The following is a 12,911-nucleotide window of genomic DNA, read 5'->3' as shown; positions in this document are numbered from 1 at the left end:
GTAGGTATGAAAAAAGTACCTGAAGGTATCGGCAAACTTGTACCTGGTACTAATGGAAACACAAACCGTCGCGAATCGAACCGTACCGCGCCAAGCAGGCCCGTGTGGAAATGCGCCATATGTGCATGTGTGTCTGTTGGTCGGTGGGTGTGTGATTATTAGTGGGTGGGTGTGATTATTAGTGGGTGTGTGTGAGATTATTAGTGGGTGCGTGTTTTTATTAGTGGATGTGTGATTAGTGGGTGTGTGTGTTTATTAGTGGGTGTGTCAGTGTTAATTTTGACAGCAATTTTTGATTTAGTTTTAGTCTTAGTCTTTTGACTAAAATGTCATTTAGTTTTAGTCATAATTTAGTCATTAGATTTGTTTTTAGTCTTAGTCTAGTTTTAGTCGATTAATTATTATCATTAGAATTTAGTGGACTAATTATCAAAAGAAATTAGTTGACTAAAATATAAATGGTGTAATAGTCATTATATACACTTGCACAAAATGAAACATTTATTAACCAGTTACAGAATATTATTGTTTGTATGTGCAATATATACAAAAACAAATTTCCAAACAACTTTATTGACCTGAACTTATAGTTATTGAGCATAATAATAACAAAACATTGATGACCAGTAGGCCCGCTCCACCTGAAAAACATGGAATTTGTTATGAACAATACATATTACATTCTATATAAAACTGGGTGCCATAAAAACAACAATGCCATAGCCCGCAGATGTCATTTCATTTGTCGTATTTTTTCCGACATCATCGTCCCACATGGTTTACACACCGTCTTCTTTTTTTCAAAGTCAAAGGAGAAATGTGTCCATATAACTAAGAAATTCAACCTCCCGCAGAATCTGATGGTACAGTTCTACACAGCGATCATTGAAGCTGTACTGACTTCATCCATAACCATCTGGTTTGGCTCGTCCACCTCGCAGGAACGAACTAGACTGCAGCGCATAGTCAGAACAGCGGAGAAGATCATCGGTTGCAGCCTGCCATCACTTCAGGACATCTACCACAGCAGGGTCAATAGACGGACACAAAAAATAACTTCTGAGCCCTCTCATCCTGGACATCACATCTTCCAACCACTCCCCTCTGGCAGAAGATTCAGGACCATCAAAACCAGCACAACCAGCACGCAAACAGCTTTTCCCCCAGAGCTGTAGCACTCAACAACAGAACCAGTCCCTCTGCACCTTAAACCCCTCATGCCACTTACCACACTCACTTTCTTCTCCACCTACCTCAATGGACATGAATGACATTTCTATCAAACAGCATTTGTGCAATATATTGTACCACCCCTTGGCATTTTACTGTAAATGCAACTGTACAACTGCTTATTGCATGTCTATACTGTATATATCCCTTGTATAGTCTGTGTGTTGTCTTGTCGTCTAGTATGTTTCAAGTCTTACTTGTGGCCAAACACCAACATACATGTGCAACATACTTGGTGAAATAAAGTGATTCTGATTCTGATTCAGATATATCGCCTCTTATCTTTCTCCCTGCTGACATTGTCGAGTTAACTTCGAGTTGAATTTCATGAGTGACCACAGTTCACAGGCTAGTATGGTCTTCGAGGGTTCTGTGCGATGTGAAGAAATTAGTACTGATTGGACGGTTACCTGGTTTGTCCCGCTCTCCGTGTACGCTAAAGTAGTTAAGGTTGGATCTCTTATTAACTTATCCCTACCTTTCTCAAAACTAAATCAGATCTGATTGGATGTCGTCGCTGGCCAATATTTTCATCTCGTTTTATGTCCATTAATTTCGTCGTTTTCATCCCTTCGTATAGTTTTTATTTAGTTATCGTCTCATTTTCGTCATGAAAAAAAGGTTCGTTGACAAAAACTATGACAAAAATTTTTCGTTAACGAAATTAACACTGGTGTGTGTGATTATTAGTGGGTGTGTGTTTATTAGTGGGTGTTGTTGTGATTTGGGTTTTTTGCTTAGCAGTTAACACATGCTTTGTTTATTCTTTTAACACAGTACACATGTTTACTCTTTTGACATATTAACATAATACAGTATTCTCTTAACATATTAAAGTACTCTTTTAACATTATCCTTTTAACATAATACAGAAGTAAAATGTAACCACTGTTTCATGTAGAAGTAAAATGTAACCATTGTCTAAGATGTGTCCGAGCGGTGAACCCTAGGGAGAGGATGTTGAGCAAACCACACTGTAGAGTGAGATCTAAAAAGCAGAAGGCGTAGGCCTGATTGTGCCGACGGTGGGGAAATATGAATTTACAGCATCTTCATGAATGGTGGCCTCTTTCCGGCCTCTCAGTCCATCGGCAGGGACCATAAGTCCATTGGGGAAAAGTGTTGGGGGGGCAGAAAGAAGAAGTGTGGTATGTATGGATGACATTACCATGTAAGGTATAGAAGAGTGGACAGAGGGGTGGAGAAAACAGTATATAATGACTGCGTCTGAACATACTCTTTGAGAATTCTCTGATGCACAGGTAGTGTTGGTGTCTCTGAGATTCTCCCGAGATATATCTTTGATTTTAATAAAGCCTTTTGATAGCATTGCAACAGTTTGGCTGGTGGCTCCTGTTTTCTCCTACAATCGAACGAACACGCTGGGCTGAAGTGGTAGGAACGTGGTCAGCCCTTCACAGATGGTGACCCCGACGTTCTTGGAGGGGAATCCAGGGCCCATCCTCTAAAGACCTTTGGTTCATCCATGCCGGCATAAAACAAGGTAAGCAGAATACCTGTTACAACAAAATTCTGCACATTTGCATAAATACCAAATTGTGATGAACTAATGGTGTTTGGTCGATGCCAAATTCAATTTTGTTTTGATTCAAATTAAAAGATAAAACCAAGGCTACAGGTAACAAGGCAAAAAAAAAAAAGGCAATTTAAAGGAAAATACAGGGTTGGAGTCCCTAACAAGTGTTTTCTTTGTTTCCTGGGGTGTGGCAACCCTCCCGTTTGCCTGACGAGGCGACGGCAAGACCGAGCGGCGTTCTCGAGTCAGCTGGGTCACGGGCGTCCCGGGGACCTGAGGTACCCCCAGAATCGCCTGATTTCGGACCAAGAACCTGAATTGATTGAGGGTGGTAAACCTTACGGTGTCAACTGAGCCCCAATCTATCAAAGTAAGGTTGAAGACGACTGAAGGCGAGTATCGGTGATTTGTCAGCAATGCCTGGTGGGGAAATGCACACGATCCAACAGCAGTTTGATTTAAAGTGGGGTCTTGGATTATGGGAGTGGAAAACTTTAGACGAACAGATAACCCTGACCAGTAAGATAATCCCCCCTATTGAGGACAATCCCAAGAAATGGAAAAAACAAAAAAACAAGTGTTCCACAAAACTGAGATCGTGGATCTCGAAAACGGGGTGGCAAGGGAAAGACAGAGTGTCGTTGGGGGACATTATTGACTATAAAATACGGGAGTTTCGCAGCAAAGTAGAGCGACTAAAACATGCGCATAAGGTTGCAGGAATGATAAACCGTAAACGCTTGGCACGTAAAATTATTAAAAGGGAAAAAGATTTAGTGCGGAGTCGTCAGTACAAACAGTACTGGCTGGGAGTCGTGCAGGAACAGGCTAGGAAAAGCGGTCTGAAAATAACAGACAGAGAGGAGAATCTCGCACCACCGCCATATGAGCCCAAGCGCGTAGAGGCCTCAGCTCCCTCAGCGGAGGGCGCAGGAGGAGCGCAGGGAGGGGCTGGTGGAATGTATCCCGTGGTTAATGTTAAAACAGGAACCATAAAAGTTAACCAAGCGGTCGACGGGGAGCCCAATAGAACACGCGATAAATCCACAATGAAACCCACAGGGATTAAACCGTTTGACGAAGTACGCGCAAGGCAGGAGGGCTGGTATGAATGTGTTGATTCGCAAGACGATAGCTCAGATGCAGAGTCCACACACTCAGAACCATCTGACAGGGAAGAGGGCTGCGAGCGCGCTTCAAAACCCATACCAGGAACACACAGGCGAGTTAAAAGGAAGGGGGGCCCCACAGCTGTCAGAAAACACAAATCAAAGGGAGACCCATCAGCAAAAGCCATTAAGGGATGCAAGGGGGGAGATAAAGGGAGAGCTGGACGCGCGGTAAGGATTGACTGTGTGTTAGAGGGGAATTGGATGGAGTCAGATTCAGATAGCACACACACAGAACCGAGCGGAGCAAGCGAGGGAGACATTTCGGGGAGTGAGAAGGAGGGAGCTGACACAGAAGCTATGAAAGCGGAACTGCTAGATGCCAGAGAAGAGTTGCGCAAGATCAGGGAGCAGCTCCACTCACCACAGTCTGGCTGCTCAGAGCAGCCCAGTCAGAGGGGTTTCGCGGGGCCTCACGCAGGCACTAGATCTAAAACGGGTAATAAAAGTCCTGAAGTAGCCGAAATCATGCCACTCGTGTCCGGACCCGCGGGACAGCGCGAATATCAACCCTGGACATTGACTGACGTAACCGCCCTGACTGACCAACTTCCTCCTCTCAGCGAGGGGGGAGGCATTTGGCTGGCCAAACTGGATAAGCTTACTGCCGGAAAAATTCTGGCTCTAGGAGACTTTAGGGGGGTGGCAGCGCGTTGTTGTACTACCACAGACCTTAGAGATATCGAGTATGATGCAGGCACAACTCACGCTTTACATGAGGCCCCTCTCAACAGGTACATTGGGGCATTAGGGGATGCCCTCCGTAAAAAATGGCCTGTGCGTGCCGCATCCGCAGTTCCCAAGTTCACGTGGTCTGATAAGTTGACCCCCACAGCTTATCTAGGCCAAGCTGTAGACACCTGGGTGTCTCAAACTGGTATTCACCCAGGAACCCAAGGCCCCCACCGTGACTGGTTTAGGAAGGCTGTGTTGGATGGCGTCCCAAAGCATGTGCAGGAAGCCATAGAAAACAATCCAGATTTAACAGATTGCGATTCTGACCAGTGGAACAAGCACCTCATTCATCACTTAACTAAGGCCCTAGACAAAGCGGAAGAAAAGAAAGAGGAACGAGATAAAAGTGAAATAGAACTGCTAAAACTACATTTAGCTGAGGCGCGGCGTAAGGCCACAGAAGACAAACAGGGTAAAAAGCCAAAAGCTGCTACGGTAGCTCCGGTTCAAGCCCATCGACCTCCCCAAACTCTACCTCAACCAGATATGTCGCAGGCGGTGTACACGTACGGGGGCCCGCCCCACGGTCCTCAATACGCTCCTTATGCGCAACAGGGGTGGGAGCACCCACACGAAAGATTTAACGGGGGTTTCAGAGGCAGAGGTCGTGGAAGGGGCAGAGGCACTCGGGGTGGTCCTGGCGGACGGGGTCCTGATATGACAGGTGGATGTTTCATCTGCGGGGAGGAGGGGCACTGGTCGAGGGAGTGTCCTCATAACTCAAGGGAGCGGCACCAGTATGTCAGCGGGCGAGGGAGGGGGAAAGGTCCGTACATGATTGCACCTAACCCTTCTGTAGTCCCAGGACAGTTCCCACTTGGAGACTGGGGAGCAGAGCAGCACGCATGACGGGGCCCCAACGAGAACTCCGACAGCAGCGCTACGGCGGATCCCATGCTGTCCTTGACAGTCGGCTCTCAAGAACTATCATTTCTGGTGGACACAGGAGCAACACACTCTGCGATCAATTGTGTTTTGCCGGATGACTTAGTGAGCAACGATGCTGTCATAGTTCGTGGGTTCTCGGGGGAGTTTCAAAGTCTGCATAAAACTGTTCCAATGACTGTACAGTGTGGCCAGCAGGCCATTAACCACAGGTTCCTCATCTCAGAGTCAGCGCCTGTTAACCTCTGCGGGAGAGACATCCTGACTAAACTAGGAGCTACTGTGTTGTGTAGTCCCCTAGGTCTGGTGGTGACGCTGTCGGACGGTACCGAAATCCAGTGTTCACAGGAAATCAACACCGGGATGTACCTGATCTCCACGGAGTGGCCCCCCACGGTCGACATATACTGGGGGCTCCTGGAACCTGACTCATGCACCGCAAAGGGCATCCACTCTGTGTTCATGTCCTGGAAACCATGGATCAATCTCCTTGAGCCTTATGTCCCGCCCCCCGACCCACTGCATGTCACTTTGTTTTATGATCCAGTAGGGGATCCAGTTTATGGGGAAGAATTTGGGGAACAGCTACAGGGGCAGGTATGGGAAATAGAGACTCGGGGGATAATGGTAGGGCCCGAGGGGGTGGCCGCCTCAGTGCGTCTGACACCTGAACAGCGACGCTGGTACATGATGGGCGAATCGGCAGCTCCACATATTTCATTGGCTTTGCACCCTGCACACATGGCTAAGGAGTTAGGAGGCATGATTAGGAGAGCTGCAGCCGCTGAGGACTGGGAATTAACTAACATCCCATGTATAATCTACACCAAATCTTGTGACACCTGGTTTATCAAAACACGGTCGTTTGATAAAATTAAATTAACCCATGAAATGTTGAGCAGGTTCCACGGGAGAGAATGCTGCGATCACCCTGACTCACAGACAATTCTGAATCAGATACCGGCTTCTCTGTGGTCGAAGGGACCTCATGACGTGGGCCTCATCTCGCAGCCACCAGTCAAGTTTGAGGTACAGGCCGACCGCCCCAGGTGGGTGAGACAGTACCCACACAAACCAGCTGCAGAGGCTGGGATCACCGTGACCATAAACGCGCTTTGGGCTGCAGGGGTCTTAGAAGAGGCCGATTCAGACTGGAACACCCCCATCCTCCCAGTAGAGAAGAAAGGCACTGGTACATATCGTATGGCACATGACCTAAGGGCCATTAATGAAATCTTAATAACTCCCACCATTCCAGTTCCAAACCCATATGTAGCCTTATCCTCACTGTCACCTGAAATGAAGTGGTTCACCTGTATTGACCTGGCTAACGCATTCTTTTGTGTCCCACTAGCAGAGGAATGCCGAGACTTCTGCGCATTTACCTTCAATGGCAGGCAGTACCGGTACACCAGACTCCCACAGGGGCTGGCCCTGTCACCGGGACTGTTCAATAAAGCTTTGTCTATATCTCTGCAGACCTGCCACATGCCAGAAGGGTCTCTTTTGATCCAATATGTTGATGACGTGTTGATTAGCTCAGAAACCGCCGAATCGTGCCTGGAGGCCACCACACGTGTCCTCCTAAAACTGTGGGAGACAGGCTATAGCGTGTCGCGAGATAAGTTGCAGTGTTGCAGGCCTAGAGTTCAGTTCCTAGGCCGCATAGTCACAGGAGGTTTGACCGGCATTTCCCCTTCACACAGAACCACCATATTGCATCATCCCAAACCAGACACAGTTAAGGACATGTTGTCATTTTTGGGACTGACTGGGTACAGCAGACATTACGTACCAGACTATGTGGGCCTGACACAACCATTGAGAGACATGGTCAGACAGCTGGGGATGAGAAATTTGCCAGCAAAGCTAAAATGGACTGTTGACGCTGAGCAGCACTTTATCAAGTTAAAACAGTCACTAGCTCAGGCAGTGGACTTGGCAGTGCCTGATTATAACCTACCATTCTTTTTGGATGTTTCTGAAACGCGCTCCTGCGTGAACGGAGTGCTATATCAAAAGAAGGGAGGGGACCGCAAGGTCTTGATGCACGCGAGCATTTTGCTAGACAACACAGAAAAACGACACCCTCCATGCACACAACACGTAGCAGGAGTTGCGAAACTGGTTCAAAAGACAGCACACATCGTCACGGGACACCCATTACATATCCTGACCAGCCACAGCGTCATGGCTTATGTAAACTCGCAGATGTTCACACTCACCCCACTGAGACAGAGAAGAATACAGAAGGTCCTGACAGCGCCAAACCTACTGTTCACACATGAAGGGATTAACATGGCTGATTGTATGTTGCAGGGTCCGGCACACGAGTGTGTAACTGAGGTGGCAAAAGCAGCTAAATGGAGGGCGGACTTAGAAGCAGAACCGATCCCAGGGGCGGAAAATATGTGGACAGATGGGTGTGGCTACAGGAGCCAAGAAGGTGGGGTGGAGTCAGGATTTGCAGTAGTAATGGAGACTCACGGGGGCCCCGGCGAGTTTTGGGTTGTGCAATCAGGGAAGCCTGACGGCGTACAATCAGCACAGCGAGCAGAACTGTTGGCTGTCATTGCAGCACTAAGGCTGGGGGAAAACAAGGAAGTTAACATTTACACAGACTCGGCGTACGTGGTAGGAACAGCCCATGTGGAACTGGGTCATTGGGAGAGAGCAGGTTATATCACACCAGGGGGCAAGCCCATCAAGCATCAGCAGGACATGAAAGAATTAGCAGAGGCGTTGCTGCTACCAACAAGAGTGGCTATCATTAAGTGCAAGGGGCACCAAAAGGGGGACGATTTAATAAGCAGAGGTAATGCAGTAGCAGACGCAGCCGCTAAAAAAGCAGCAGGTTATACTACCGGAGCACATCAAATGGTTTGTTGTGCAGAGGACGAGTGGGCTCCTCTGCCGCAGGGTCTAGAGCTACGCAAGCTACAGGAGCAGGCGACCCCGGAAGAAAAAACAGCGTGGTTTAGCAAAGGCGGTAAAAGGGGTAGCGAAGTCTGGGAGGGACCAGATGGGAGACCGATTTTACCAAGCCAGTTGATCAAATCAGTGTTGACTGAAGCGCATGGGGCAGCACACGTGGGACGGAAACAGATGAAAGAAAATTTGTGTCGCTGGTGGCATCCATACCTAACTAACTTAATAGCAGACTGGACGGCTAAATGTGATGTTTGTAATGCTCATAATAGCTCTCGTACTTTAAAACCAGGTCCAGGCAAGTTCCCTGGGCCACAGGAGCCAGGGGAGGAAATCCAGATTGACTACACAGACATGATAACACCGGTACGAGGGCAAAGGTATTTGCTAGTGATCGTGGACAAATTTTCAGGCTGGGTTGAGGCATTTCCCACCAGGGCAGAGGACTCCAAGTCTGTCTGCAAAGTGCTGGTAAATCACTGGATCCCGTGGCACGGATTCCCAAAAGTAGTGCGCTCAGATAATGGGACGCACTTCACCAGTAAAGAGTTAAAACTGGTGGAACAAAGTCTGGGTTTGAGACACAAGTACGGGTCGGTTTACCATCCCCAATCTCAGGGCAAAGTGGAAAGGATGAACGGTAATATCAAAAACAAATTGGCAAAGGTGTGCGCACACACAGGGATGAATTGGGCCGAATCCCTGCCGATAGTATTGATGGCCATCAGATCTTCAGTGAATTCTACCACTGGTCTAACTCCTTTTGAACTCATGACAGGAAGAAGCTTTCCAGGACCGCACAAAGCACTCACCCCACCTGCCTGGAAGGCGGTAGGAGCACAAAAAGAGTGGTATAATCCTTTAAAAGCTTTGTGTGCAGCTTATTCTGCCCAGGTACGAGGAGAGGAGTCAGGACCACTCCTGCCACCGGACCCAGCCGTGGAGGGGGAACCAAGTCCGCGAGCAGACCTGCCCATCACCAAGTGGGTCCAGCTGAAGATCGTCAAAAGGAAGTGGGTGGAGCCCAGGTGGACCGGACCGTTTGAGGTCGTCGAGAGAACAGCGCACGCCGTCCGACTGAAGGGCAAGGGAGAGACGTGGTACCACCTCAGCCAGTGCCGGGCATCGGAGCCGCCTGTGGAGAACGACAAGACACGAGCTCACGAGCAAGGGTCACGATAACACCCTGCGTGAGGCTCTCGGGGCACATCGGGTTAGAGGCCACACCGCCCCCAATGCGGGAGAGGAATGGAAGCTGAGTTTGCCGAAGAAGAAACGCAACACACTTCTTGGTCCGACTGCATTCTAACTGCAAAAGCCATCTGGGTAGTTGGCATCATTGTCTATAACATTCTGATAACAGCAGTGTGGGCCATAACCAACTATGAGATGTTAAATTCCCTTCGGCGATACCCAGGAGAGCGTACACCAGTGTAACCACATAACAGGGGACTGCCTCCTGTGTTTTACTGAATTGTATTACTGAATTGTATTACCTTGTGTTTTTATTGCATTATAATCAAACTGTGTTTGTGATAAGGATAAAAGAAGTCTAGGAGCACGAGGTTGAGAGCATACATGATCCAGACACCCTCTCTTGTCATTTGAAAGGTAAGAGGGTCTCCAGCACCATCTAGTGGCGTAAACCAGTACCATATTAAATAAGAGGCGAAGGGCAGAAGTAAAATCGAAGGTAACGAAACAGTGTTCTGAATGAGTGGGGTAGAGTGGAAGATCCTCCCTGCAGGTGTGCCGCCATTGGAGGCCGTCTTTGATTTCGACCCTCCAGTACGAGTTTCGTTGACAGGGCCGGCGGTCCCGATATCACATTCACAGACAGGCACACTAATAGCCACGTTCGCCGCATATCCAAGCTCCAAGGTTCTAAGGGTAGACCCCATACCCAGCATCCCAGGGGTGGACTGGGTCTCGATCTTTTATCCCGTCGAAACACCAGAAGGGGAGCCAAGTTTGGGGGGCTTTGGGGTTAGAATCAGATTCGCCCGCGACGGAGACGGTAACAGGAAATACGCAGCGGGAACCTTAGACTTTAGTGTAAATTAGATAAAAGGAGGGTGATCAAAATAGCTCACTGGGCTTGGGAGAAGGGCTGATCGGGTATACCCGCCCTTCAAGCACAAAGGTGTCAAGAAGGCTATTGATCACCCCGGCGGATACATAGACGAGTAAACAAAGAAATAAAAATTGACTAAAATTAAGGGTGGGTAAAAATTAAAAAAGGAAAATAAGCGAATTACTTAGAGCATAATTAGATAACTAAAAATTATGGGTCTACCGCGATTATTTGGGCGTCCGGGTCCGAGAACCGACGTATGGTGGGGACCTAAATGGATAAGGTATGCTGCGCCCGCAGTGTCAGTAGTGGCCGTAGCGATATTCCTGCTGCTGACACTTAAACCACAAGACCTTAACAACACGAGAGCAAAGAGAAGCGTTAAAGGCAGCTGCATCGACAAATATGGGGGAATAGAATTAGAATACGTTCTTAGGGAGACCACTGCATGGACATTTGATATCTGCGACGTCATCAACTGTCAGGGGGAAGACGCGGCATACAGGGGTTTGGACGTGTACCTGTGCTGGAGTCCACGACTAGATAGTCGATGCTTTAGAGAGGGATCGGCTGACTTCTCCTGGTGTCCTAGTTGGGAGCAGGTGGCGTTGAGCACCGGGTGGGTTCCTCGACCGATAGGAGAAACCATGCGAGCCACTCGGAGGTGGTGGGCGGCTGCGTCGTTCCAGAGAGATGCACATCCCACCAAGAATCCGGTCACACTGTCGATAAACTGGGACGTGTCTCCGTCGGTATTAGAGCACAAGCTACTCTGGTCACGCTCGATATACTTTGTTTTAGGGGTTCATCAGTCGGGGACAGACTCCTTAGGGCTGATCAAAATAAAGATAAAAACAAAACGAGTCAGGAAGCAGCCAGGGAGCCCAACACCAGGACCACTCCCCGCAAACGTAACAGAACCTGAGTCAAAAGGTCTTCGCGGGTCCGACTACACCAAATGGTCTCCGCAACAGATCTTAGAATTGAGTACTAGCTTCTCAGGCGACAACACATGGATAAGATGGATGGCGGGTCAGGCAGCTGAAACGGGAATGGAAGATTGTGTAGCTTGCGCGATGGCTCGACCAAAATTAATGATTCTGCCAGCTCCACTGTTTCCAGAGGAAGACCCCATAGGCTATAACTGCATGATCAGTCTCACTAGAGGGAACGTGAAGGGTAACTGTACCACTTTAGGGAACATCTTTCCGGTAATACAAAATGACACCAGAACAGGCGCTTTCGTTCAGCCTAAGGGAGGAAACTTTACATGCTTCGTTCGAGATTCCTCCGATCAAACAGCTCAGAAGCTGGGGTATTTAGAAACTGACAAGTGTAAAAGGGTGGTTAACGATAGCAGCCAGACAGTGGGTTCATGGGCGCGAGCCGGAATATATTACTATTGTGGGTCGAGAAATCTGCATGTAAGAATGCCTACAAAAGCCAGAGGGTTGTGCGCAATGGTGAGGTTAGGAGCTCCTATCACTCTGATAGGTCACAGGCACACAAACTCAATACCACGCGGCAGGAGGAGGCGAGACGTTCAAGACCAGTTTGACTTAACAAAAAACACGCCTACGTACATCGACGCCATAGGGATACCCAGGGGGGTTCCAGAAGAGTACAAATTAGCTAATCAAATTGCAGCAGGATTCGAGAGTTTTCCGATCATATCAGCACTGTTTCCAATTACTCCTAACAAAAACGTAGACAGGATTAACTTTGTGCATTATAATGTAATGCGCCTAGCAAACTTAACCAGAGATGCCGTAGAGGGGCTGAGAGATCAACTAGCAGCTACCTCACTGATGGCTGTCCAGAATCGTATGGCCTTAGACATGCTGTTAGCGGAAAAGGGAGGAGTGTGTGTGATGTTTGGTGAATCTTGTTGCACTTTCATTCCAAACAACACAGCGCCAGACGGATCGGTCACTAAAGCACTCGAAGGGCTCAAATCGCTGTCAAGGGAAATGCAGGAGGCGTCAGGCACGGACAACCCAATTACAGGATGGCTGGAGAAACAGTTTGGAAAATACAAGGCTCTGATCATGTCGGCTCTCACCTCGATTGCTGTGTTTTTGGGTATAATAATCACGTGTGGATGTTGCTGTATTCCATGTATAAGAAGCTTAGCGGAACGCTTTATTACTACTATGATTGAAAAGAGGGAACCGCAGGGACGATCTGGTATGATGTCACTGTTGTATTATGGGGACGCAGAGAATGAAATGATAGCATTGCAGAATGTTGGGTGATCTCTGTTTTCTCAGAGATCAAGAGAGGGTCTGTTGTGATTTGGGTTTTTTGCTTAGCAGTTAACACATGCTTTGTTTATTCTTTTAACACAGTACAC

Source organism: Brachyhypopomus gauderio, chromosome 6, assembly GCF_052324685.1.
Source record: "Brachyhypopomus gauderio isolate BG-103 chromosome 6, BGAUD_0.2, whole genome shotgun sequence".
Classification (NCBI taxonomy): Eukaryota; Metazoa; Chordata; class Actinopteri; order Gymnotiformes; family Hypopomidae; genus Brachyhypopomus; species Brachyhypopomus gauderio.
The sequence above is the reverse complement of the archived record's forward strand: the minus strand, read 5'-3'. Positions refer to the sequence as shown.